This window comes from Salvelinus namaycush, chromosome 32 (assembly GCF_016432855.1).
Source record: "Salvelinus namaycush isolate Seneca chromosome 32, SaNama_1.0, whole genome shotgun sequence".
NCBI lineage: Eukaryota > Metazoa > Chordata > Actinopteri > Salmoniformes > Salmonidae > Salvelinus > Salvelinus namaycush.
Genome location: NC_052338.1, coordinates 10,121,550 through 10,149,267, shown reverse-complemented (window position 1 = coordinate 10,149,267; position 27,718 = coordinate 10,121,550). Strand labels below are relative to the sequence as shown.

At 41.9% G+C, this 27,718-nt stretch overlaps 1 protein-coding gene across 1 annotated transcript in view; it reads left to right on the top strand.

The window, feature by feature from the left end:
• Positions 1–886: 886 nt before the first annotated feature.
• Positions 887–27,718, top strand: part of LOC120027184 (semaphorin-6D-like) — a 128,231-nt gene continuing 101,399 nt past the window's right edge. The window contains exons 1-3 of the mRNA XM_038972066.1: positions 887–1,031; positions 6,022–6,091; positions 19,406–19,568. The gene's annotated coding sequence lies outside the window, so the exon portion shown is untranslated. The remainder of the gene's footprint in view (positions 1,032–6,021; positions 6,092–19,405; positions 19,569–27,718) is intronic.

Below are 27,718 nucleotides of genomic sequence, written 5' to 3'. Positions count from 1 at the left end.
AAAGGGCACGTCATTTCTTGCTGTTTCACCAGAGGTTGTTGGGAAATGGAAAATGAAGGAGTCAGGAAAATCAGCCAGGGACATTGGGACATTGATCCCTGAGATTGAATTTGGAGTTGAGCGGTGGGCTCTAAATGCTTTGATTGCTGGCAAAACAAGGTTTGGGACTATAGTTTAAAATGAATAATACCACTTAATGACTTAGTTCTCAAGGTGTGTGCCTAAGTGTTTGATAATAACCCTCCAAGTGAGACTGTGCAAGGCCTCACATATATTAATGGCATAGGGAGAGAATGTGTTACGGTCAAAGTAGACTGGATTTGCATTTGATCAAAAGAGAAGCGAGGAAGCCATGTCAAACACTATGCAATGCACAATTAGACATTTTTCTTTTACCTAATATTGTTGCTGGTTATTCCTACTTGCTTGCAACTATCCTTATTCTTATCATATCATAATAAGATGACATGGTATATCATAGTTCATGCTTATCATAATAAGATGCTTCATGTTCGAGTTAATTATTTACCCTATTGTTGATTTCACACACACACACACACACACACACACACACACACACACACACACACACACACACACACACACACACACAGAGAGAGAGATAATTCGAAACAGTGTTAAAAAGAAAGGGGAAAACCATTCTGAGATTCTGAGAACCATTTAATGTTTACAGTCTGGACTGGGGTCTGAAGTCTGGACCATGGTTTGAACGGTGTGGGAGGTGCCAGCTGCGTAGTCTACCGTGCTGCGACCCTTAATTGGCCGTAAGGGTCTTTCATGCAAACGAGGAGGGTGTGTCTTGAACGAGACGACAGTCGCGCGCCTGGGTAGATCTCCGCCTGCTTCAGTGTATAGTCAATGCAAACTCAACAGCGTGCGTCCTGGGAATTACGACGTTCAAGGATTGAAATAGTGATTATTTTCATACTGTTACCTCTTCGTCAATACACTTGCTGAATTTTGGACTATTTCCCTCGGAAATATCTCGAGGAATTAATTTTGGAGACAAGGTAAATTCCGTGTTGTCGCCCCTGTGCGGTATATGTTGCCTACAATCTGCATCTGCTCCCTCTGTACATTTGGTTTGGTTCAAATGTTTGAAAAGTCGGTCCTCATGCGGACCATTATGTTGTATGTTCTGGGTTCTCGGTCTTTGCAAACCCACTGAACTGAATTTACGAACTAAATGTCGAAAACCTTCATCCCACGACTTTGGCATGACTGCGACTTTCTGGTTTGACAGGTCTGAGATCTCAATTAAAGAGCTGTCACACAAGGTGTCAAATTAAACATTTGAATGAGAAAAACATTGCATTTATTCTAGTGATCGTTTTGTAGCTTGCATCCTTTATTTTTATGCTACATGGTAGCTTATTTTATTAGGTTAGTATTTTCCAGGTTGTATATATATATTTTTCTAGGGCACTTGATAACTTGCCAGATTGATGGTCACTATTGTAGTTTGTGATTATAATTTATGTCAAATTATTTCTCCAGCTACTTTAAAGGGTGCGGGATCATGGTCATAGTTGCCCATAAAGGTTCGTTGCATCATTCTACCCCAAGTCATCAATGAATATCGATGGGGACAACTTCACAGGGTTGTCAGTGCACGATAAATAGAATTGACACAATATCGAAAGCATCAGCTGTGTAATGTTGCTTAGCCTATAAAGTCGTCAACTTGAAGTGACGTATAGGCCTACCTATCATTTTAGTGAATTGTAGACAATAATAATTCCTTATATTGAGGCTTTCAAAGCTTACCTATCGTTTTAGTGAATTGTAGCCAATAACCATTCCTTATTTTGAGGCTTTCAAAGTCGATCATATTAGTTATGAAATGCTTTGTGCAGGTTATGTAAATGATGTTGTAGTTGTATCTTTAAAAAAACGATCATGTTTTTTGTATATATATATGTATATAATCTAGTCATACGCCTACCATTTAAAAAAAAACTAACTTGATATTTTTTTAATAAAAATCATGTTTAAACACAGACGGGTGGTAACAATAATGTTATTACATATGACAACCATAGGAAAGATTTTCTGCTGAACCCCCGGTTGCCATCCGCCTATTATTTCCCCTGAAATCTCTGCCGCGGGACTCGCCTTTTGTCCTAATCCGTTTCCCTCACCGTGCTGGTTCACAATCAAAATACCGGATTTAGCGGTTTAGTACTCCGTAACGTCTGGCCATCTGCAATTGCCTGCGAAAACACAGTCCAAATCAGCACGTTTTTATGCATGTATTCAAACAATGCCTTCACGCGTAACAGATTGTATGACAATTGTTTTGGCAGATAAGGGGCAATATAATCGAATTTGCTTGCTCTATTTCAGGTGGTTAATTGACTTGCGCATTGTCTTTCCCTCAAATATTTTTAGCATCTTTTGTCTTCATCCTATTATGCCAATGCTTCAAATCCTCTGTCTTTTGTATTTGAGCATAGGCCTACATAGATATATTATGCAATTGTAACATGGAAAGACTTATTACAAGCTCAACAAAGTTCAGTGTAAATGAAGTAGACAGCAGGCTACTAAATGAATGCTCACTTACACAGAATTCTGCAGTTGGCAACCTGAAGTAGAAGAGAAATGTTTTCTTCGGACAGAGCTATCTGAAACATTTATGCACTGTTAAAATTGTATAAGATCTTCTAGGCTTCAATGCACTCAGGCTACTGTAATGGACCACACTGCCCATTCTCTGGAGGAGAGCGCAATCATGTGTCAACCCCATGCTTAGCCATCATATCTCACTTAAATTTAGCCATCATATCTCACCTCAGCCATCATATCTCACCTCAGCCATCATATCTCACCTCAGCAGGATGCTGTGTTGGAGCCAGCAGCCTGTGCTGTGTGTGTGTTTGTGTGTGAATTATACAGTGACATCCCGGGGGGGGACTTAATATTTTTCATGGGACCATCCTATTTGGGCCTAATAGGAAAGGCATGTCATTAAATGGTAAACATGTGGCATGAACACAACCAGTCATGATGTTTTCATCTGATTGTCAAACAAATCACCACCTGCACAAGTTCGTCCACTCCAAAATACTTCCAGCATCTGAACAGTGTACTGGGCACACGCCCATTTGATGACTAGAAAGAGACATTGGTTACAAAACACCAAGTCAAGTGACATTCTGCGATTTTCATTAGACCTACACTCATGTAGCCCGAATTAGTTGATATGTTTTTGTAAAGAGTAAAGTTGAGAAACCTGAAAAGGGGCTGAAATACGGGACTGTCCCAGAATGACAAGTGCAGCCACATGGGAAATGTATTTTTTTAAACCATGTCAGAGTTGTGGGGGTGTTTGTTAATTTAGAATAAGCTTTTATTTTTATATTTACCACTGTCACAGTAAATTGCATTATTTAGAGACCCCCCAAAGATGGACTTTTGTTGCATTTAGACTCAGGGGGGTTAGGCCCCCTGTAATATGCACTGTGTGTGTGTGTGTGTGTGCGCGTGTCAATGAAAGCACAGTTTCATTTTTGGCATGCATGTGTGTGCATATGTATTCACTGTGTGCGTGTCACCTGCTGCATGACTGATGAAGTTACTGATGCTGTGAATAGGTGGCCTTGCTCTACTAAGATCCCTCCATCACTGCCACAGCATGTAGGTGGGCCTACCACAAATCTCTCCCTTACCAGGTCTCTACCCTACACCTCAGCACCATCACGGTAGACCTCGGGTGCTCAGGCAGTTGATTTGTAGATCAGTGAATCAGTAAACAGCTGATCTGACTGAACTGAAGCCAGTTTTCTGGCACGCGCTCTAGGTTTTGGCGACAGCCTTAATTGGCTAACTGGTAATTAGGAGTTTGGGTTCACAACCTCAAGGGTGTCGTTAACTGGCGCCACAACAAAACCCTCGGTGTCGTTGCATCATCGAAACACATCTCTTCTTTTTTTTTGTTATAAAGGAAAATGGGCCTCAAAGATTTTACCTCACTTAAAAGAGAATTCAAGGTCTCTCTCGTGGCGCAATGGTCTAACGCTGTGACTGGTAGACCCATGAGGCGGCGCACAATTTGGCCCAGCGTCGCACGGGTTAGGGGAGTGTTTGGCCTGCTGTGATTTCCTTGTCCCATCTCGCTCTAGAGACTCCTTGTGGTGGGCCGGGCACCTGCTACTGTATCTGACTTTGGTTGCCAGTTGTACGGTGTTTCCTCAGACACATTGTTGCGGCTGGCTTCCGGGTTAAGTGAGCAGTGTGTCAAGAAGCAGTTCGCCTTGGCAAGGCCGTGTTTCGGTGGACGCATGGCTCTCGACCTTCGCTTCTCCCGAGTCCGTACAGGAGTTGCAGCGACGGGACAAGACTGTAACTACAAATTGGATATCACTAAATTGGGGAGAAAAAGGGGTAAAAAATAAAAAGAGAGAGTACGTGAGAGTTGTCTGTAGTTGGTGTTACGTCGATCCCTTTCCCCCTTAGTGAGAGTTGTCTCTTTAGCGTGTGGCTTCATTAATTTCAACATCTCTATCTCGCTGGCAATTAATAGGTTTCCAGATGGCTCAAGCTATTATACCTCTGCTTGTGTGTAATGTTTGCATCTATTTAGTGGGCTTTTGTTGACAGATAATTTAATGTAGCTGGAAATCGGTGTTGCGTATGTGGCTGTATTTCAGCACACGGATCATGCCATATTCTGTCTTCGCTAATGTTTAAACATGGCTCCGACAAAGTTTGAAAAACATCAGTACTGCATTGAATGTGTTTGCACGTACACAAAGTCTAGGCCTAATCACCATGGAACCTCTACAGTGTTTTGTCTGCGTGGTTATAAAAGCATTAACATGCACAGTTGTATCTGCCTGCCTGAATTTCCAACACACAACTTAAACAGGCTTATCTCAGCTTGGATGTGAAACCACCCCTCTGAGTGCAGTGCCCTCTCCCCGTCCCTCTGCTGTGACTGAGGGTGACACAGTGGGAGTGGTGAGGTTACGGCTGGAGAGCCGTAGCACCATGACAGGGGAACTGGATCTAGCCAGTTGCGTTGTAGACATGGCGGTTGCCGATGTGAGATGAGTAAATTAGCAGAGCAGGATGTGGGATGTTCTCAGAGTGGGAAGCTGAGGACGCTTCTGGTGAGATTGTGTGTATGTGTTCTGTGAGTCTATGTATTTGTGTGTGAGGGTGAAAGATATAACAATGCTTGTGTTGTATTCGATTTATGGCGTGTGTAGCTTGGATGAGTAGCTAGTGTATGTGTGTGTATGTGTATATATATATATATATTTTTTTTTACTAGGCAAGTCAGTTAAGAACAAATTCTTATTTACAATGACGACCTACCAGAAGGCAAAAGGCCTCCTGTTGGGATCGGGGCTGGGATTAAAAAGAAACTAAAAATATAGGACTAAACACACATCATGACAAGAGAGACAACACAACACTACATAAAGAGAGACCTAAGACGACAACATAGCATGGCAGCAACACAACATGACAACAACTTGGAAGCAAGACAAAATGGCAGCAGCACAACATGGTAGCAGCACAAAACATGGTACAAACATTATTGGGCACAGACAACTGCAAGAAGGTAGAGACAACAATACATCACGCGAAGCAGCCACAACTATTATAGTGTGGTCACTAAGAAGTGAGCATAGGCCTGTGTGATTGTCATTCCGCCTGATGTACAGTTGCTTTGTGCACACGGGTCTTTTTGGCCTAGTATCTGTATCAATCTGTTACGTCTAGTATGTTGCTCCACTCTGTAGCTCCAGAGGATCTGTAAAAGTCCCACTTCCTCTGTTTGTCATTAGTAGCCTCTCCATTCACCAGCCGAGTTGGGTTCTGCTCGCCAGCCCGTGATGCCTAAAAATGACCCCGCCATCGTAGCTTTTTTCCATTTCATCCAAAGATTGTGTCCCGCTCACTGATGGGCCTGCAGACGCAGAAGCACCCTGAGAAATGGGCTGTTTTGTCGAGGGTGTGATTTTTATTTCCTGGCTGTCTCTTTTCCAGATTTTGGCTGCTGAATTGTGTCGCCGGTAGAGAGGTCCTCAAAGGTCCATCGCTCCTAATGCCCCCAGAGGTAATGAGTGCTGAAATAGCTTTCCCCTTCAAGTGCCTCTAGTATCTGCTCCTCGTTCTTATCTTACTTCATGTTTTCTCCTCTCTTTGTCTCCTTTCCCTCTTTTCTCTAAAGATGGGGGTAAATCGATACAGTAACAGTGCATTCATACGCCTTGACTTACTCCACATTTTGTTGTGTTACAGCCTGAATTCAAAATGGATTAAATATATGTTTTCTTACCCATCTACACACAATACCCCATAATGACAAAGTGAAAACATGTTTTTAGTCCATTTTATTTTAGAAGAATTGCAGATCTAATTTACATAAGTATTCACACCCGAGTCAATACTTTGTAGAAGCACCTTTGGTGGCGATTGCAGCTTTGAGTTGTCTTGGGTATGTTTGTATCAGCTTTGCACATCTGGATTTGGGGATTTTCTCAAGCTCTTACATTTCATGGGTAGCGGTGGTGAACAGCAATCTTCAAGTCTTTCCACAGATTTGAAATGGGATTCAAGTATGGGCTTTGGCTGGGCCACTCAAGAGATTTCACATTCTTGTTCTAAAGCCATTCCAGCATTGCTTTGGCTGTATGCTTGGGGTCATTGTCCTGTTGGAACATACAGTTGAAGTCGGAAGTTTACATACACCTTAGCCAAATACATTTAGTGTGTTTTTCACAATTCCTGACATTTAATCTTAGTAAAAATTCCCTGTCTTACGTAAGTTAGGATCACCACTTTATTTTAAGAATGTGAAATGTCAGAATAATAGTAGAGAATGATTTATTTCAACTTTTGTTTCTTTCATCACATTCCCATTGGGTCAGAAGTTTACATACACTCAATTAGTATTTGGTAGCATTGCCTTTAAATTGTTTAACTTCGGCCAAACGTTTCGGGTAGCCTCCACAAGCTTCCCACAATAAGTTGGGTGAATTCTGTCCCATTCCTCCTGACAGAGCAGGTGTAACTGAGTCAGGTTTGTTGGCCTCCTTGCTCGCACACACTTTTTCAGTTCTGCACACATTTTCTATAGAATTGTGGTCAGGGCTTTGTGATGTTCACTTCAATACCTGAACTTTGTTGTCCTTAAGCCATTGTGCCACAACTTTGGAAGTATGCTTGGGGTCATTGTCCATTTGGAAGACCCATTTGCGACAAAGCTTTAACTTCCTGACTGATGTCTTGAGATGTTGCTTCAATATATCCACATAATTGTCCTTCCTCATGATGCCATCTATTTTGTGAAGTACACCATGTATGAAAAAAAGTACCATGTATGTAAAATGTATATGTAAAATGTATGTATATGTAGCAAAAAACAAGATGATGCTGCCACCCCCGGGCTTCACAGTTGGGATGGTGTTCTTCGGCTTGCAAGCATCCCCCTTTTTCCTCCAAATGTAACGATGGTCATTATGGCCAAACAGTTCTACTTTTGTTTCATCAGACCAGAGGACATTTCTCCAAAAAGTACGATCTTTGTCCCCATGTGCAGTTGCAAACCGTATTCTGGCTTTTTTATGGTGGTTTTGGAGCAGTGGCTTCTTCCTTGCTGAGCGGCCTTTCAGGTTATGTCGATACAGGACTTGTTTTACTGTGGATATAGATACTTTTGTACCGGTTTACTCCAGCATCTTCACAAGGTCCTTTGCTGTTGTTCTGGGATTGACTTGCACTTTTCGCAACAAAGTACGTTCATCTCTAGGAGACAGAACGCACTTCCTTCCTGAGCGGTATGACGGCTGCGTGGTCCCATGGTTTTTTATACTTGCGTACTATTGTTTGTACAGATGAACGTGGTACCTTCAGATGTTGTGCAGGTCTACAATTTTTTGGCTGATTTCTTTTGATTTTCCCATGATGTCAAGCCAAGAGGCACTGAGTTTGAAGGTAGGCCTTGAAATGCATCCACAGGTACACCTCCAATTGACTCAAATAATGTCAATTAGCCTATGAGAAGCTTCTAAAGCCATGTCATTATTTTCTGGAATTTTCTAAGCTGTTTAAAGGCACAGTCAACTTAGTGTATGTAAACTTCTGACCCATTGGAATTGTGATACAGTGAAATAATTTGTCTGTAAACAATTGTTGAAAAAATTACTTGTCATGCACAAAGTAGATGTCCTATTCGACTTGCCAAAACTATAGTTTGTTAACTTCTTGCCGCACGGATCCCTTTTACGGGATCATTTTCGTAAACAACCGCTGAATTACAGAGCGCCAAATTCAAAAATAATACTAAAAATATTTATAATCATGGAATCACAAGTGAAATATACCAAAACACAGCTTAGCTTGTTGTTAATCCACCTATCGTGATTTTGAAAATATGTTTTACAGCGAAAGCAATCCAAGCGTTTGTGAGTGTAACAATCACTGCTAGAACAGCTAGCCTTAAATTAGCTTGGTCACGAAAGTCAGAAAAGCAATAAAATGAATCGCTTACCTTTGATAATCTTCGGATGTTTGCACTCACAAGACTCCCAGTTACACAATAAATGTTATTTTTGTTCGATAAAGATTAGTTTTATAACCAAAAACCGCCATTTGGTTTGCGCGTTATGTTCAGAAAACCACAAGCTCGTTCCGGTACTGAAGGGCAGACGAAAATTCCAAAAAGTATCCGTAATGTTCGTGGAGACATGTCAAAGGTTTTTTATAATCAATCCTCAGGTTGTTTTTAACATACATAATCGATCATATTTCAACCGGACGGGAAACTGTTCAATACTACAGAGAAAGAAAATGTCGAGCCACATCTCTCCTAAAAAATAATTTGTTTATTAACTGACTTGCCTAGTTAAATAAAGGTTAAATATGTATTTTTTTATTTATTTTTTAAATACCAGCTTATTTGCTTTGCTCCTTTTAAAAACCGGCCGACTTTTAAAGCCGGGGACAGGTTTAAATTATAAATAAGGTTCAAAGGGGCTTGGGGGTGCTTGTGCCAAATGATCTCTACTCTTATTCACTTAATGATTGTGTATCTCTTTCCTGCTTCATTGATTAGCTGTTGGCAAATAAAATGGCTGAAGAGTCCTTTCTGCGACTGGCCTGCTTCAAAGGGAGATCGGGGGTAGCTAAATCAGTTTTACGGTTGATGGTGTCTGCTGATATGCAGCACAGAGACTGTTTTATGAGCTTTATTGGTGAGGCGTGGAGATAACACAAGTCATTGCATGGAGGAAGGCCTATTCTGTAGGGGGAGTTTTGCGGATGCAGGCTTGCCAGTTTTTATCAACTTCTTGCTTCTTTCGTGCCCTCTTTTTTTCCTCTTTCTTGCTCCTACTCTGTTTTTTTGTTGCCTCATTGCTTGTTTGCTCACTTGCTTGTTTGAAGTCGAAGTGCAGGTGCTGACAAACACAACATTCAAAACTCCTTAGCACAAGCGTTCCAGGAATGTGAAAGTAGAAGCAAGCAAAGTGGGGTGAAGAGAGGCGTGAGGGGGAATAAAAAAAAATTTTTTTTAATCCTGCAGAATTCCTTAGTGTTCCGAAAGAGGGGAGGAGGAGGAGGAGGAGGAAAGAGAGTTAACAAGCAAGGGGAAGGAAGAGAGGGAAAGTGAGAGAGAGAGAGGGAGGGAGGGAGCGGGGGAGGGGAGGAGCCGCACTGAGGAAAGATTGAGAGGCCACGGACGCTCAAGATCTTTAACTTTGTCCCAGTCTGATGAGGATTGAGAAAAGTCCAAAAAAGGAGAAGAAAGAGCTCTCCAAAATGTACAGCTGCAAGCTGTCTCTTCCAAGCACTTGAAACGTTGCAGAAACAACGCCTTTTTGCAACACATGGAGCTTAGTGGAAAAGATGGTCTCTGTAAGTGTTCCAAGGCCTCTCTATGGCAATTAATGGAACAATAATTACAGTAGCGCGGTTAGACAACAGAGAAATTTGACTTTGTCAGAATACACACAACAGATGATTTGGTGTGGTTTAATTGCCAGCTGATGCCATTAAAAAAATATATTCTGTAATCAGGTTGAGAGATGAAATGAGGCATAAAATGGAAGGAGCCAGAGATTGGATTTCTGCACTTCAGAGCTGTTCAGTGGGTTTCATATTCATTCATTGCTCCCCTATCTCCTCAATCCCTACCAGCATGTGTTGCACATGACTCCCATTATTCTTAAAGTCCTCAATTACCTCTTGTGTACAAATAGTTTACACCAGGACCTAGCTTAGATGTTTAATTCACTGATCCACATTCAGTCTATCTGGCTTTGGCCAACAATGGCGTCACCAGTAAGAGATGGAACGGCAGTTGACAGCCTGGCGACTGGAAGGAGGACAGGAAGCAGGTGACAAAGATGGAGTGTTCCATGTCCTCTTCTCGCTCTCTCTCTTCGCTCTCGCTCATCCTCCACCCTTTCTCTCTCTAACTCATGCTGGACCAGAACCAAACATCTGGTTTGTGTCTTAGGACTTGGTTTATGCGGAGAGAGGGGTTTGACTGGTGTTCGGGCTTAGGTTTGGAAAAGGGGTTATGTTTAAACCTGGGAGTGTGTGAAGGGGACAGAGGGTCAGGGGGTGCAGAGAGGTTGCAATGAGGTTGAAGCACTGCCTGTACCCAAACCTCGCCTCCTAAGAGGGAGAGCGCTGATGGAGGAAGATAACTGGCTATGTTGCTAACTCTGGATTATAAGGATTGTAAACATAATTGCCTCTCTTAAACCTGAAGCAGCTTGTAGGTCTCAAAGAGCAATAGTGCATTTTATCTGGCTGGAGCTATATTGAGCCGTTTTAAGTGTGTGTGTGTGATTCACTTTGTTTGTTTTTGTCCTTCCTAAAACGGTGCATCCAGAATAAACTCTCACCTTTTACTAAAATGTTGCCCTCTGACCAAAAGTCTTTGCATGTCTTTGCATGTGGCACCTTTAATAAAATGGCTCGTCTTTAAAATTGTACTTAGGGTGCATCCAGGAAATCATTTGAACAAGGAGAAATACCTCACACCCACATCACAAGGGGCAGTAAAAGGCCATAAAAACAAACTACCCTTGGGAATAGGGAAATGCAACAGCCAATCAAACTTTAAATCAAATCAAATGTTATTAGTCACATGCACATGCGCCGAATACAACAGGTGTAGACCTTACAGTGAAATGTTTACTTACGAGCCCCTAATCAACAATGCAGTTAAAAAAATACAGATAAGAATAAGAGATAAAAGTAACGACTTTACTCGTTAGGTGACTGCCCTTTGAAGTGTCAAGGTAGGTATGGGAGTTACAATGTGGGGTTTAGCCACATCGGCCATTGTCACGTTTCATTTGTTTACGTCAAAAGGTCTTGATGGAAAATATAAAAATATAAACTCAACATGTAAAGTGTTGATCCCATCTTTTATTTGAGATCATGAAACATCACAGACATTTTCCATATGCACAAAAAGCTTATTTCTCTCAAATTTTGTGCACAAATTTGTTTACATCCCTGTTAGTGAGCATTTCTCCTTTACCAAGATAATCCATCCACCTGACTGGTGTGGTATATCAAGAAGCTGATTAAACAGCATGGTCATTGCAGAGGTGCATCTTGTGCTGGGGACAATAAAAGGCAACTCTAAAATGTGCAGTTTTGTCAAACAACACAATGCCACAGATGTCTCAAGTTTTGAGGGCGTGTGCAATTGACATGCTGACTGTAGGAATGTCCACCCGAGCTGTTGCCAGAGAATTTTATGTTAATTTCTCTACCATAAGCTGCCTCCAACGTCATTTTAGAGAATTTGGCAGTACGTCCAACCGGCCTCACAACCGCAGACCTCGTGTAACCACGCCAGCCCACATCCGGCTTCTTCACCTGCGGGATTGTCTGAGACCAGCCACCCGGAGAGCTGATGAAAATGTCGGTTTACACAACCGAAGAATTTCTGCACAAACTGTCAGAAACCGTCTCAGGGAAGCTCATCTGCGTGCTCGTCGTCTTCAACGGGGTCTTGACCTGACTGCAATTCAGCCTTGTAACCGACTTCAGTGTGCAAATACTCACCTTCGATGGCCCCTGGCACACTGGAGAGGTGTGCTCTTAACGGATGAATCCGGGTTTCAACTGTACCAGGCAGATGACTCCCGAGTGGCGCATCGGTCTAAGGCACTGCATCTCACTGTGCAATAGGCATCACTACAGTCCCTGGTTCAATTCCAGGCTGTATCACATCCGGCCGTGATTGGGAGTCCCATAGGGCGTCGCATAATTGGCCCAGCGTCATCCGGGTTTGGCCGGGGTAGGCCGTCATTGTAAATATGAGTTTGTTCTTAACTGACTTGTCTAGATAAATAAAGGTTAAATAAAAAAAGTAAAAAAATGTTTATGGCAGACCGCATGGGTGTTGTGTGGGTGAGCGGTTTGCTGATGTCAATGTTGTGAACAGAGTGCCCCATGGTGGGGTTATGGTATGGGCAGGCATAAACTACGGACAACGAACACATTTTTTGATGCCAATTTTAATGCCCAGAGATACAGTGATGAAATCCTGAGGCCCATTGTCGTGCCATTCATCCACCACCACCACCTCATGGTTCAGCATGATAATGATGGTCCCATGTTGCAAGGATCAGTACACAATTCCTGGAAGCTGAAAATGTCCCAGTTTTTCTATGGCCTGCATACTCACCAGACATGTCACCCATTGAGCATGTTTAGGATGTGCTGAATTGACGTGTACTGTACGACACAGTATGTTCCAGTTCCCGCCAATATCCAGCAACTTCACACAGCCATTAAAGAGTGGGACAACATTCCACAGGCCTCGGTCAACAGCCTGTTTAACTCTACGCAAAGGAGATGTGTCTCACTGCATGAGGCAAATGGTGGTCACACCAGATGCTGACTGGTTTTCTGATCCACACCCCTACTTTTTTAAGGTATCTGTGACCAACAGATGCATATCTGTATTCCCATTTTGTGAAATCCATAGATTAGGGCCTAATAAATGTTTTTCAATTCCCTGATTTTCTTATATGAACTGTAACTTAGTAAAATCTTTGAAATTGTAGTATGTTGCGTTTTATATTTTTGTTCATTGTATTAGCCTATTGAATTGCAACAGAATACACTTTGAAAATAATTTGTTGTCGAAGTAGACCTAAATCCACTCCACTAAGAAAGTGGTTCCAGTCACGCAACCTATCATTTTGCCTGGCTGTAGTGGAAACGGTGGTCCAAATCATGTCTCCATCCTTCCATTCACGGAGAGTAATGTTCGTAATTAACAGTTAGCACTAATGTCTTCGTCTTTCCATATACTCCGGCTGTTCCGAGTCACTCGGGTAGATATTGGGTTAGCAGAGCTTTCATTTCCCTGCAAGTATGAAAATCAATGTTCAACAGGCCCTGTTTCTTTAAGGCCTAGATTAACATGATAATGTCAGAGTAGCTAATCAGATTCTCGCAGTGCTCGTGCAGCTATTATCATACGAAACACACCATTAGTGGGAATGATATTCCGCCAATCCCTCACCCTTCAATTATTTTAACTAGTTTCTTGGAAAGATGTATCAGAAATGGAACAGTGCGGGGTAAGCAGAGATGGAGAGCATATGGTGGACCGCCTCAAACCGCTATATGCTGTTACCCGCTGTGTTTTTCTATAACATCTATTGACGCTGATCGCTTAAGAGCATGCGGAGTGGGTCTGGGCTCATATTTGTCTGACTCTGAAGTAGACTGAAATGAGTCTGGTTTGGCCTAATATGAACCAGAATGGACAGTACTCTAACGTGGCTTGTTCTTGTCTCATTCCTTTTTATTTAATTTATTTTTTATTTAACCTTTATTTAACTAGGCATCCTTAATCTGCACTTATCAAAAAAAAAAAACTGGAGTCAGGGAGATGAAGCCACTTTAGACTACTATCCCATAGAGAATGCTAGCTAAATGCTATCGAGCGCATTACAAACATTTTGGTACAGTTTCTGACCTAAACTATACAAGTAGCTCAACAATGCTATTCCCAGTTTGCTGCAAGCTCAAAACAATTATTAGCTTGACCCCTTGATCCTGGAGGGGATTCCCTTCTGTTACCAAGTGAATGCATGATTTTTGAAGAAGCTAGCCACTTAGCTAGATAGCTAACTAGCTACTAAATAAGGAAACCAAATGTTTACATTTATTTTTTAACAGATTCTCTTATCCATAGCGACTTACAAGAGCAATTATGGTTAAGTGCCTCGCTCAAGGGCACATCGTTAGATTTTTCACCTGGTCAGCTCTGGGATTCCAACCAGAAACCTTTCAGTAACTGGCTCGCTAGGTTACCTGCCCGCCATGCACAGCATTTAACACATCTTAAACAGTTAACTTAATAGTTCTAAGATATCTGGCTGTGAATTCCATACTTTAATTTGATCGCCTAGCACATGCTGCACAACAGTGAGTGACTCACAAGGCTCCGGTCTCTCGTAGTTGATTGCATGTAAACAAACACCATGTGACACGTGACTGGGGACTACCATAAGATTCATAATAATGTGACAGCTGAAATGAGGAACGCAATGTTCTTTATCTCCTAAGGCATTGTAAAAGTTGACAGCAGGTATTTACTTAAGAAGTACCTACATATATTATTATTTTTTTATTTTATTTTTTTACTTCAAATAATATTGGCGGTATTGAAAAACCATGTCGTGGCTTTTTCCAAATACCCCGGTATACGGTATATACAATATACCGCCCAAGTTACTAATAAAATACATCGTAAAATGGAAGGCATTGTTTGTCTTCTGCTTCTTAGCTAAAACAAACTCAAGACAATGCATGCACACACTCCTGTTGAAATAATATGCATTCACCTGGATTGTGAATAGACCTAGACTACATCTTTATTTACCCAGTTTATCAATAGAGATGCACCATACAAAATCAATTATTACCATTTGTAGTTTTGAAATTGGATTGGTAAAAAGTCATATTTATTGAATGATTGTATAATTGATTCATTAATGCATAGCTGGCAAAAATTATTTGGCATGGAAATGTTCAAATCGAATGACATTGAACTCAAAAGATGCCCAACGATTGAACAGAGCAGTAGCTGTGTTTATCTGTCTGGATAAAGTGCCCTTCTGTGACTTTGGCTAATATGCCTCCTTTTTTTCATTGTTGTATCGTGATGGTATAAAGTATCGTGATACTAAACCTGGTATCGGTGTTAGTGAAAATTCTGGTATCATGACAACACTAGTTCCTATGGGGCCCATTTCTGTCTGGAGGCTCTGTCGGACCCATAAGTCAACTGTGTGGGTGTATCGTTGGACCAGCTGCTGATTTGCCCTGACGTCTCTCTCGCTCTCTCCTTTTCTACCACTCTCTCTCTGCTTCTCTCACTCCCTCTCTCTCTCACACACTATCTTAGGGCACACCTAGGTCAACTCTTGTCTAGGCGAGAGGAGGTTGGCATGTTGAAAATCTGAAGAGCCTCTAGATATCTCTAGTCAGGTATTAGATTGGACTGGTGGTGAGAGAGGTGGATTGTTCACACGAAGCAGGGCTATGCTGTTCATTATATCACAATTTTTTGGGATGGGGTAAGAAGTGTCTGTAGAAAACAAGCTGCTTTGCCCTAAAGCACTTCAGTCCTTCAGTCAAGCATGGTCAAAGCAATGCATCTCTCTCTCTCTTCTCTCTCGCTCTCGCTTAAATTCTAATTCAATATGCTTTATATATGAATGACAAGGTCAATGTTGCCAAAGCGAAGTGATATACATAACAATTTGATGATTAGAAGCTATAATAATACATAAATAAATATATATATATACAGTACCAGTCAAAAGTTTGGACACACCTACTCATTCCAGTTTTTCATTATTTTTACTATTTTCTACATTGTAGAATAATAGTGAAGACATCAAAACTATGAAATAACATATATGGAATCATGTGGTAACCAAAAAAGTGTTAAACATATCAATATATTTGAGATTCTTTAAAGTAGGCACCCTTTGCCTTGATGACGGGTTTGCACACTCTTGGCATTCTCTCAACCAGTTCCAGCTTTATTTTAATGTTCATGAAATAATTAGCCATTTTATATTTGGCTTTGTAATCAGAATCTTCAAGTATTTAATTAAAAAGGTTTGTCAAAGACTTTCAAACCTGGTGCACAGAAATCTTGAATTTATTCTTCACTGTTCTGTTATTTTAGACTGTAATCCCACCCATTGTTGAACATGCTTTTTTGGCAAACATCTGACTAGTCCTAGAGTGTTATGAGTAGGCAATTTGGTCACAACACAGATCTGAAATGCTCTTAAACCCCGGACCTGCTTGGCTGACCTCCTGCCCAGTCTGCCCACAGCAAAACATGCTTTGGTCTTATAGCGAGGGAGGAGTGGTCGGGTTTTGAGATTTAATCTCGTTTTTGGTTTTCTGTGGTGATCCGAACCACAATGGGCACACTTAGGACCCAGAACAAGGGCCGGATTCAGTTCAACTAGAAACGTCCTGCCCCAGGCTAATTCCCAATGACAGATCCTTTGTTGATGGGCAAGCTACTTTAGGAGGGAAACAAGAAACCCCCTACTGACAAGGTAACAAGCCATGACAGGAGAAATGGTTTCTTTTGGAAAAGGGTTTAAATTGACCCAGGAACAGATTTAAGGGGAAAAACAAGGATTTTGGAGTAGTGGAAGTAGGTTTCCTAAAGTCATGACAATAGCTAATTTCTCCTGCTAAAGGTTTGCTGTGTCTCCCCTTAACCTCTAAAACTGGGGGAGAGTTGAGGTTCGTTCAACTGTTAGCACAGAACACAAAGGCATGGTTTTGATAATTCTAAGCTGAGCTCAAAGGCTCTGGTTTGTGTCTTGGGGCACAGGTTGCCAAGCTCTACTGTTCAGAGAGTACACGTTCAGCGTTCAGCTGCCCGCACCCTTCTCCTCAGTACAATTTTTTTTAATCATCTCTCTCTGTACTCTACCACTTTGGTTATTCCGGCTGTGGTGTTTTCTGATTGCAGAGGATGTATTTTGGCCTCCACAATTTCCCAGCAGCTTTCCATTTTAGATCACATACCAACCAATGGGCTCATTTTCAAAGGCCTGACGTATAGACCCCCTACTAGTGGCACTTATCTGAAGCATGGCTCCACCCTGAACAATGATGACACTATCAGTGTCACCCAAATGTGTTCAGAATGCCCTTTTCCAACATTTCCTCTTTGTAGAAAGAGACCATGACATATTGGCTGGCTTCAACTCTTAACAACCGTGGGTTGGGGCCAACCGCCTGATATCCGAGTCTGGCTGGGGTGCCCTGCTCAGAGAATGATTTCCCCTTGCGCTCAGTAAGCATGTTGTGTTGAGCTGCATTCGAGGGAGAGAAAAAAAACTCCCCAAGCAGCTGTGCTGAAAGCCTGTGCTAAACACAATCAGGAAGTCGACGGGGGAGGCAGCGTGTTTTTGGCAGGGCGAAGGCAAACGCCACGGCACATTTGAAAGACCCTCTGGAAACTTCAAACGTGGGCGGCCCTGCCCCCCTGACACCAGATGGCAGTTAGCTGCATTTCACTTGGCCCGGGCCGCGCATGGAAATAGGCCTCTGTCTTTGTGTGTATTGTTAATTAGCGGCGGTTTAGCCAGGAAAAGTGGCCCATGCTGTATAAAACAGATCTGGTTCACTTTGGAAAGACATAGTCGGTTGGATTCCAGCACAAATGTATCTGATCCAAAAGATACACTGACCTGCCGATTACCCCAATTCCCCCTCATTCTCTTCAGAACATGAAGACGTTCTGCCTTTTTGGCTGATATGTAGCTGTGCTCCTGGGGGGGCTACTCAATATAGGAACTAGTGGTCTGCGGGTCAGCTGTTTGTGCATCCGCACCCGCCTGCAATTGCTAATAACCCATCCGCAACCTCCTGACTGTATGTGATAAAGTGGGAATCTGAGGCCCGTACCCAACCTACAAATACAGGAAATGCGCTATAGGCTACAGTCAGACTGCAGAATTTTTTTGTTGTTGCCTGATTTAGATATGTTTCTGCTTATAATTTCAGACATTTTGGTAAGGATATTAGTCAACTTGTTTATAATTAAATGCATGTAGCTTCTCTTTTGTCATTATATGTTTCCCTAGAAGACGATTTAAAAAAAAATGTTTTAACAGAATAATGTAATAGATCGATAGAATGAATGCTTCAATCTATAGTAGTTGACATCGGTAAAGTTTTCTGTCATCTTTCACGGAGCAAAGACGTTTAGGGACTGGGGAGAAAATACAATAAAAAAACGGGAAAGATTTGCTGTGCAAATTGTCAAAATTACATCAGGTTGACCGGTTGTATAGAAAAAGAAAGCTGCGAAAACAACCCAAGGTGTTTCTGATAAGATTTCAGTTCGGCTTCGATGCATATTTTATGTGGTTGAAATACTGTCAGCTTTTATGATAAAGACAGCACCTTTGAGCATTGCATTCTCTCAAGATGCAGAAAGAAAGAAATCATATTTCCCCAGTCCTGTCCTTGTCCAAGTTTTACCTACATTTGGTGTATAATTTTACTGCAAGAAATGCTTAATTCTGTAGGAGTTATTTTTTAAAGCTATGTGAGGGGTTATAAACCTACAGTCAGTGCCCAGATTTCAGTTTCCATTGGACCCATCTAAATAGGTTACAGTTCCCATGACGTGTCATAGGCCTATAGTATTTGAAGTCTCATCTTGTGACTGTCAAATTTGTATAGCGCCTCACAATCATCACACATATCACACACGATTCGCTGTGTGGGCTATTTGGTGCACGTAGAGTTAAGCCCTAAATTTTAGGTTCATGTACTAATACCAGATAGCCTAAAATAATGAAAGAAAAACCTTAATGTAGCCTATATAAATGACACAATAATTATAAATTGATCGATTTTTTGCTCTTAAACCCCGCCCGCCACCCTTCCCGCCCTTCAGCAACACAATATTTAATGACCCTAAACCCGTCCGCCCCAGGGATTATGGGTTATGAGTCAACCCGCACATCACTAATAGGAACTCATTCACCTACATCTTTGCAACTGACCTAATGCAATCCATGAAGGGCCGAACTGACGGAAAAAAAACAAGACAGGGAGTCCATTCAGGGGCCGAATTTCCCACTTCTGAGCTCAGTGTTTACCTGGACTATGGTTCCTAAAGGCGTCTGGCTTTTTAGTAGGACGATGGTAAAAGTGACCGCTGCTGGGCTGGTATATAAACAACCTTGGAGGAATCTGACTCCGCTACAACAAGGCTACTGAAAACCTCTTAATGAGTTAGGATAAGGATAAATGTGGAGTGGCATGCTTGGCATGCTCAAGCACTCTCTAATGCTCACTCTGTTTTCTTTACTTTTGTTCCTCACAGGTAATCAGTCAGTTGGGAGGAAGAATTCAGCCCATACCTCTTAAATTCAGAACCATTCAGAATCCTGTCCTGTCCTCTGATTTGGGATTCCTACTGGATGTTCACTCTGTACCGATTGGCTCATCGAATCCCGCCGTCGTTGTTGGACGATTCAGAAGCTGAGGTAAGTCATTCTTTGTCCTTGAAGGAATAGAGAATGACAGCGAGAATGCTAATGTGACATAGTGAAGGAAATCTGAGGAGATGCTGAAAAAATAGGCCTACTAGTGGAGACTTGAGGCTTAGTGTACTTTTAGAGTCCTCTGTGGGGTTTCTTTGTACAAATGTGCCCTGTGGCAGCCAGATTAATCGGTCCAAGTACGAAGCTGGCCTATTTGTTTGATGCGGCCACCCAATAACTTGTGTTTTGATAAAAATGTTTGTCTCAACAAGCCTCTTTTCTCCTGTAATTGGGTTGAACTTGTGCTGCATCTCTGAGGTTGCCTCAGGACGCAACGAGGATCCCATGGGAAAGGCTCTGACCTGTTTTGAGTGAGAGCATTGGAACACATCCAGCAACATTTGTTGGTTAAGCAAGGGACCCTTATCTAGGGCATCGGATTTCGGATTTTAAAAAAATTGCACATTTTTGTTTTTCTGCTGTCGGGCCATTTTCCTGATGTGAACCGTGTTAGCCATGTGAAGTGCCTCTCAGGTGCAGAGTGTGGTCACATCAAGTCAAGCAACAATTCCCATATTGCAACCATAAACTGTTCCAAATCTGTTACGGGTCGTTCATTTTCAATACCTTTGACCGCACCCCTTTAGATTTGAACAAAACCTTCCGTACGTTTGCCCATGGTGGAAGTGGTCAGACAGTTACTTTTGGACCTGAATGCCAAAACATTTAGGAGATAGAGGTACTCAAAGTTGAGCCATTTAGCATACCCTACCCAACCATGAGACATCCATGTCTTCGTCACTGGAAAATATAAATGGTTGAGTAGGGCTGGTATTGATTGGTATTGATGCATGGATCGGTTTGGGTTTTTACTTTACCTTCTATAACAGTATTTGAGTGTTTGGTTTGTTAAATGTGATAGGCTGTGTTTAACGTCCATTTTTATAGTTTACTTCGCTACTTGAGTCATCCCTCCGCTTTCTCTCTCCATGCCGCTTTCAACAGACCTAGCCCCGCCCCCTTTCACTCAAGGAGCGCATTTGTCTTTCCTCTACCACGAGACACTTGCGTTCAGTCTGCATGGTCAATGCAGCACATGCAACAATATTGATGACAACGATGCTGTTTTTCTCTTCGCTTCTTATTATAAATCCACTTGCGTTCTATAATTACACTGTTAGTTTGTTTCTTACATCTGCAAACAGCCGGTTTTTATTTTCTTACCAAGTTGGGCCTAAATCGTGTTAGTAATAGTAATCACTAGTTAATTGGCTAGCTAATAAATGTACTGAATCAGAGCAAACATAATTAGCTATACCGCTTCATAACACCAGTGATGGTGTAGACCTAAATCAGCATGTCGTTTGTGCAACAGAATCAAAGAGGAATACATGAAGCATGAATATGAAAGCTACATGAAGTAGCTAAGAGAAAACATTCGATGTACCCAAAGATTATAGGGTCCCCTAGGAAACACTTATCAACACTTTGGTTCCTACCCTGTCACAATAACTCTTCCCTGGCATTTTAATTCATTATCATGTCAAACAGCTGTATAGCTAATTATGTTTGCTCTGATTCAGTACATTTATTAGCTAGCCAATTAACTAGCGATTAGTATTACTAACACGATTTAGGCCCAACTTGCTAAGAAAATAAAAACTAGCTGTGCCCGCTATTAAATTCGAACTATAGAATTAGAATAATCATTCTATATGACTCCAACAGTTCACCCAATTGTTTTGCTGTAAATCGCAAGTCAAATCGCAATTACAATATTTGGTTAAAAATATGGCCTAGATTGTTTGCCAATACCTCGTGCAGACCTATGTGGCAGTGTGGAAATGCTTTTAAATGAGTGCAGAAATTGATGAAAATGCTGAAAAATTACTTTTGGTTGAAGTTGAACATCTAGAATGGAGGAAGACCCATTGAAATCACTGAGAATGTATTTATCACTCTAGGGTCACACACTACTCATTAAGATTTTTTCTTATTTGTATTATTAAAAAAACGTCAAATACCGTCCACTTTTGTTTAAATACTGTGATATGATATCGGAGTTTACGCGCATTTAGAAAGGAATTATAATTATTTTTCTCACTTTTTATTTTAAAAAGTATTTGCATGACATTATTAAATAGTTTGACAACCCTGTTAAATGATATCACCCAACCCTACGGTTAAGTTTTATATAATTTAACAGGGTTGTCAAACTATTTGATAATGTCTTGCAAATACTTTTTAAAGGGGAGGGAAAAAATGATCCTTTCTAAATACGCGTAATCTCCAATGTTTTTCATTTTCGCATATGTTGTAGTGTAGACCCTATTTTACATAATCTAATGTGTTTGTGTTGTGCAATCATAGAAATATAATTCATAGAATGGACATATCCCTTCAGAGCACTGCAATTTAGCTGGTACATCTTTTACATTTTAATTTAATTGAAATGTTCACTTTCAGTTACTCCACAAAGATGGCACCCACTGTCAGATGTCAATTTAAATGGGAATGTCTATTGTATTATCTATATTTCTATGATTTTAATAGGAAGACTGACAGTATAATTTTAAGCAACTGATGTTCCCATTTGTCAACATTCTCTGGTGTGTGATCCTCCAACCATCTTTGTGCTTCCATTTGAAAGAGAGTACATTTATCAGCCAAAACATGACACCCACCCTACCCTGTTTTCAGTAGCATGCTCTCTCTTAACCAGGCTGTATCACATCCGGCCGTGATTGGGAGTTCCATAGGGCGGCGCAGGTTTGTCCGGGATAGGCCATCATTGTAAATAAGAATTTGTTCTTAACTGACATGCCTAGTTAAATAAAGGTTAAATAAAAATAAATACAATTAACTGATGGTGGGCACAACATAAAAACCTCAGAAGATGTAAAATCGGGTCTAAACTACAACATATGCAAAAATGCTGAATAATCAGAGTTTACGAGTTTTAAGAAAATTTACATTGAAGGTAAAAAAAAAAAAGATAATTTTTATTAGAACACATTTTTTTAAAGAAATTATAAAAAGTTTGACAACCCTGTTTGTAAGCTTTTAAATGACATCAAACTCAACCGTTTATATTTTCCAATGATGAAGACATGGATGTCTCATGGTAGGATAGGGTGTGCGAAATGGCTCAACTTTGAGCACCTCTATCTCCTAAATGTTTTGGCATTCAGATCCAAAAAGTTACTTTCTGACTACTTCTATCATTGGCAAATATTTATAGAAGCTTTCATTTAAATCAAAAGGGGTGCGGTTAAAAAGTGATTGAAATCAAATGGAACGTCCCTTACTGCAAACCTTTTTGGTTAAATTCAGATTATTCCGAATGTACGACTTGTAGAATATAGGCCTAATTGCTGTACAATTTATGATAATGGTTAAATAACATAGGAACCAAAGTGTCAGGGATCCTTTTTAACGGATTCCTTTGAATCTAACTTGCCTAACTAGATGTCTTTTAGACCCATTATTTGTGCCGTTTTGTAGATGTTCTCTTTTCTAGCAGCTCCACAGGTAACGCGCCATTTCCTAATTTCCTCTCACAGATGAAAGGGCTGAAGCATTGTGGCTTTATGCTGTGGAGCCATTATCGTCTGGAACCATTACTGTCAATCGCTGCTGCCTATTTTACAGTTATTAGCACAAAATGTTCATCTCTCCATGTGCATTACTTTCCTAATGGGATTTGGATGACTGCACACTTCAGGATGTCCTAGAATTTATTCTGTGAATTTCAGGTTTACCTCAGATACTCTACATCATTTTAGCGACAACTCAGGACAAAACAAAATAGTCTGATATTTTACATTTCAGGTAAAAGTATTCATAAAATTGAATACATGAAATTGAATACATTGCAGGCATTAAGTGCCATATCTATTGGCCTGTAGGTCAATATAATGCTAGCCTTTGTGCTTCAGATGCATTTTTATAGGGAAAGGCATACATACCTAAGAACATGCTGCTGATATCACAGCTTAGAGACTGACAGAGGAAGGTGGTGATTGGGGGACCAATGACTGTCTGTATAGACAAATGGATGGACAACGCCATCGATCACGTGACACCATTCATTCCTGCATGAAAACTCAACGGCGCATTGCAGCCAAATGAAGTCGAGTTTGTGGTACCATGATTGTCTTCAGATTTTTTTTTATTTACAGGAAAGATTGACCACAAAGATTGCCAGATTGCCATTCCATTCACTATAATGGGGATCCTGCTATCTGCTAACAATGCCTGCGGTACCGTGGTCGGTCTTGAACTGCCGTGGCTTCAATGAGAGGGGAAGTCATCCTCCCCTGGGGGGACAGTTCAAATCCATTGACCTTTGACCTCCTGTCGCTAATTTCTTCTCTCCTTCTGCTCAGCGCCTAGCTCTCGTAACGGACAAGCAGGGAGTGGTGGGTTAAGGGGGGTACGCTTTGTTGATATTTTCAGACTAGTCATATCCATCAAAAATGTGGGGGTGAAAAGCTAGCCCTGCCCGCTGTGAGCTAATCTGATTTAGCGGGGTCGAGGGAAGAAGGGGCGAGTGGGAGAGGGGAGATTTGGGAGAGGGGAGGCGCAGAGGGAGAGGCATCAGCTGCATAATTGGGGTGAGATGATGCACACAGGGAAACGGAGACGAACGCTGCTAAGCCTTTTGAACTCCAGTCAGGGGTAGATAGGCCTAATACGCCTCAGTTAGACGGCCATTTTGACCATTACTCAGTGGAGATAGAAGAAACCATTAACCTCACTACAGAACTGAGATGTGTTGTTGCTTGTGATTCTTCAAATGTCAGTCAACTTGTGTCAGTCCACAACTCTTTAATTTGGCTTTTTGCGCATTAAGTGCATCCTTGTTATTTATTTTCCAAGACTTTTGAAGGGTCCATTGAGTGACAAGTTGATAAGATATAGCTCACTCACAAATTAGTATTTGTGCTGGAAATGCAACAAATAATCCTTCTGTGTTGTTTCTCTCAGAAATGACTGTTGGGTTGGAAGTATCATTTAGGCAATGTCGGGGAGAGCCTGGTGTCCATGGCAACAAGCCTCCTACCATGTCATGTGACCTCTCACCTGTGTGAGAAGGGGCTTTGGGGAATTGTGAACCACAGGGTGGGGAGTCAGAGAGGACATTACACTTATTATAATGTTGCATGGGTTTAACCGCAAGTAGTCAAGTTGTTTCCGGTGTGCCTTCTCATACTTCCATATCAATCTACCATTCCTATTTGGTAAAAGCATGTATTATCAGGGGAAGCCATCAACCGCCCATTGTCTCCGTGTTGTTTTCTCCAAACCTTTTGAAAGCACATGGTGGGTAAAGGCCTGATCTAAAAGTCTTTAATGGTGGAAGTCGGGTAGAGGAGGGGGTTAAGCTGACTGGTCGGGCTCCCTGGGCGGGGCTTGACTTGGGGAAGGGGGAGATAGAAGCTTGAGCTGCTCAGTCCAGTTGTCAGGTCTACTTCTGTCTGTGGATTAAACCGGATCAGATCAGTGCCCCCCTGTAAAGTGCTCTAAGCCCCGCCTCCTTGAGCCCAGAACGACAGATGGACTGTTGCCATGTGAAGGTATTTCCCCTCATTTAAACAGGCACTGTCAAGTTGTGGTGGCATAGACAATGGGGTGATGGTGTACTTGTCCTGGGTCGGCCTGATTTTAGCCTTACTTGGAGACTGCCCTGTTTGGTGGCATTAAGAAAGTGGGCTAGGGAGGGATACACATGTTCTGAGGTATAGATGAAGGTCAAAGGTATGTGACCAGATCATTGAACAGTTTGAGGGTGTTCCAGAAAGTTAGGTTCGGGTAAACCTTACACTTTTGAACACCTTATTTCTTTTTTGGCAAGTGAAAGAAGGCAAACAAGTCTTTGATCCCCCTACAAACCATTTTTAGGAAGCGTTCTCCATTCCTTAAAGCTAGAGCCCTTGATATTAAACGTCAAACGATTTTTAAATCTATTGGAGGGGGGGGGGAATAGACAAACATTGGCAGTAGAATGGCCTTTCTGAAGAGCTCAGTGACTTTCAATGTGGCACCATCATAGAATGTTCATCAAGTTTCTGCCCTGCTAGAGCTGCCACAGTCAACTGTAAGTGCTGTTATTGTGAAATGGAAACGTCTAGGAGCTACAATGGCTCAGCCACGAAGTGGTAGGCCACACAAGCTCACAGAACGAAACCGCCGAGTGCTGAAGCACGTAGCGTGTAAAAATTGTTTGTCCTCTGCTGCAACACTCACTCCCGAGTTTCAAACTGCCTCTGGAAGAAACGTCAGCACGAGAACTGTTTGTCGGGAGCGTCATGAAATGGGTTTCCGTGGCCGGGCAGCCGTACACAAGCCTAAGATCACCATGCGGAATGCCAAGCGTCGGCTGGAGTGTTGTAAAGCTCGCCGCCATTGGACTCCGGAGCAGTGGAAACACGTTTGGGGAAGGCCCTTTCCTGTTTCAGCATGAAAATGCTCCCGTGCACAAAGCGAGGTCAATTAAGAAATGGTTTGTCGAGATTGGTGTGCAGGAACTTGACTGGCCTGCACAGAGCCCTGACCTAAACCCCATCAAACACCTTTAGGATGAATTGGAATGCCGACAGCGAGCCAGGCCTCATCGACCAACATCAGTACCTGACCTCACTAATTATTTTGTGGCTGAATGGAAGCAAGTCCCCGCAGTAATGTTCTATCTAGTGGAAAGCTTTCCCAGAAGAGTAGAGGCTGTTATAGCAGCAAACGCGGACCAACTCCATATTAAGGCCCATGATTTTTTTATGAGATGTTGGTCTCCCGGGTGAAATCCCTCCCGGGTGGCGCAGTGGTCTAGGGCACTGCATCGCAGTGCTAGCTGCGCCACCAGAGTCTCTGGGTTCGCGCCCAGGCTGGGCTGGGTTCGCGCCCAGGCTCTGTCGCAGCCGGCCGCAACCGGGAGGTCCGTGGGGCGACGCACAATTGGCATAGCGTCGTCCGGGTTAGGGAGGGTTTGGCCGGTAGGGATATCCTTGTCTCAGTATGTAAAAATGTAATATGTGATATGTAATATGTAAAAATGTTTAAAAAATATAAAAAAAATGTAATAAAATGTATGCACTCTACTGTAAGTCGCTCTGGATAAGAGCGTCTGCTAAATGACTAAAATGTAATGTAAATGTAAATGTTCAACGAGCAGGTGTCCACATACTTTTGGTTATGTAGTGTATTTCTAAAAGACTCCAAAAATACCACAGTCTTTTCTGGCTTTTACAACCTCAAGTAAGCTTCCCATTTAATCCTGTGTCACGTACCTTTGCGTCCTTTAGCGATTCAGTAGTTTGTAGTTTATAGTTGGTAGTTCTTAATGTGCCATGGCATAGTATAGTCTATGGCTCTTACAGTGGGGCAAAAAAGTATTTAGTCAGCCACCAATTGTGCAAGTTCTCCCACTTAAAAAGATGAGAGAGGCCTGTAATTTTCATCATAGGTACACTTCTAATATGACAGACAAAATGAGAAAAAAAAATCCAGAAAATCACATTGTAGGATTTTTAATGAATTTATTTACAAATTATGGTGGAAAATAAGTATTTGGTCACCTACAAACAAGCAAGATTTCTGGCTCTCACAGACCTGTAACTTCTTCTTTAAGAGGCTCCTCTGTCCTCCACTCGTTACCTGTATTAATGGCACCTGTTTGAACTTGTTATCAGTATAAAAGACACCTGTCCACAACCTCAAACAGTCACACTCCAAACTCCACTATGGCCAAGACCAAAGAGCTGTCAAAGGACACCAGAAACAAAATTGTAGACCTGCACCAGGCTGGGAAGACTGAATCTGCAATAGGTAAGCAGCTTGGTTTGAAGAAATCAACTGTGGGAGCAATTATTAGGAAATGGAAGACATACAAGACCACTGATAATCTCCCTCGATCTGGGGCTCCACGCAAGATCTCACCCCGTGGGGTCAAAATGATCACAAGAACGGTGAGCAAAAATCCCAGAACCACACGGGGGGACCTAGTGAATGACCTGCAGAGAGCTGGGACCAAAGTAACAAAGCCTACCATCAGTAACACACTACGCCGCCAGGGACTCAAATCCTGCAGTGCCAGACGTGTCCCCCTGCTTAAGCCAGTACATGTCCAGGCCCGTCTGAAGTTTGCTAGAGAGCAT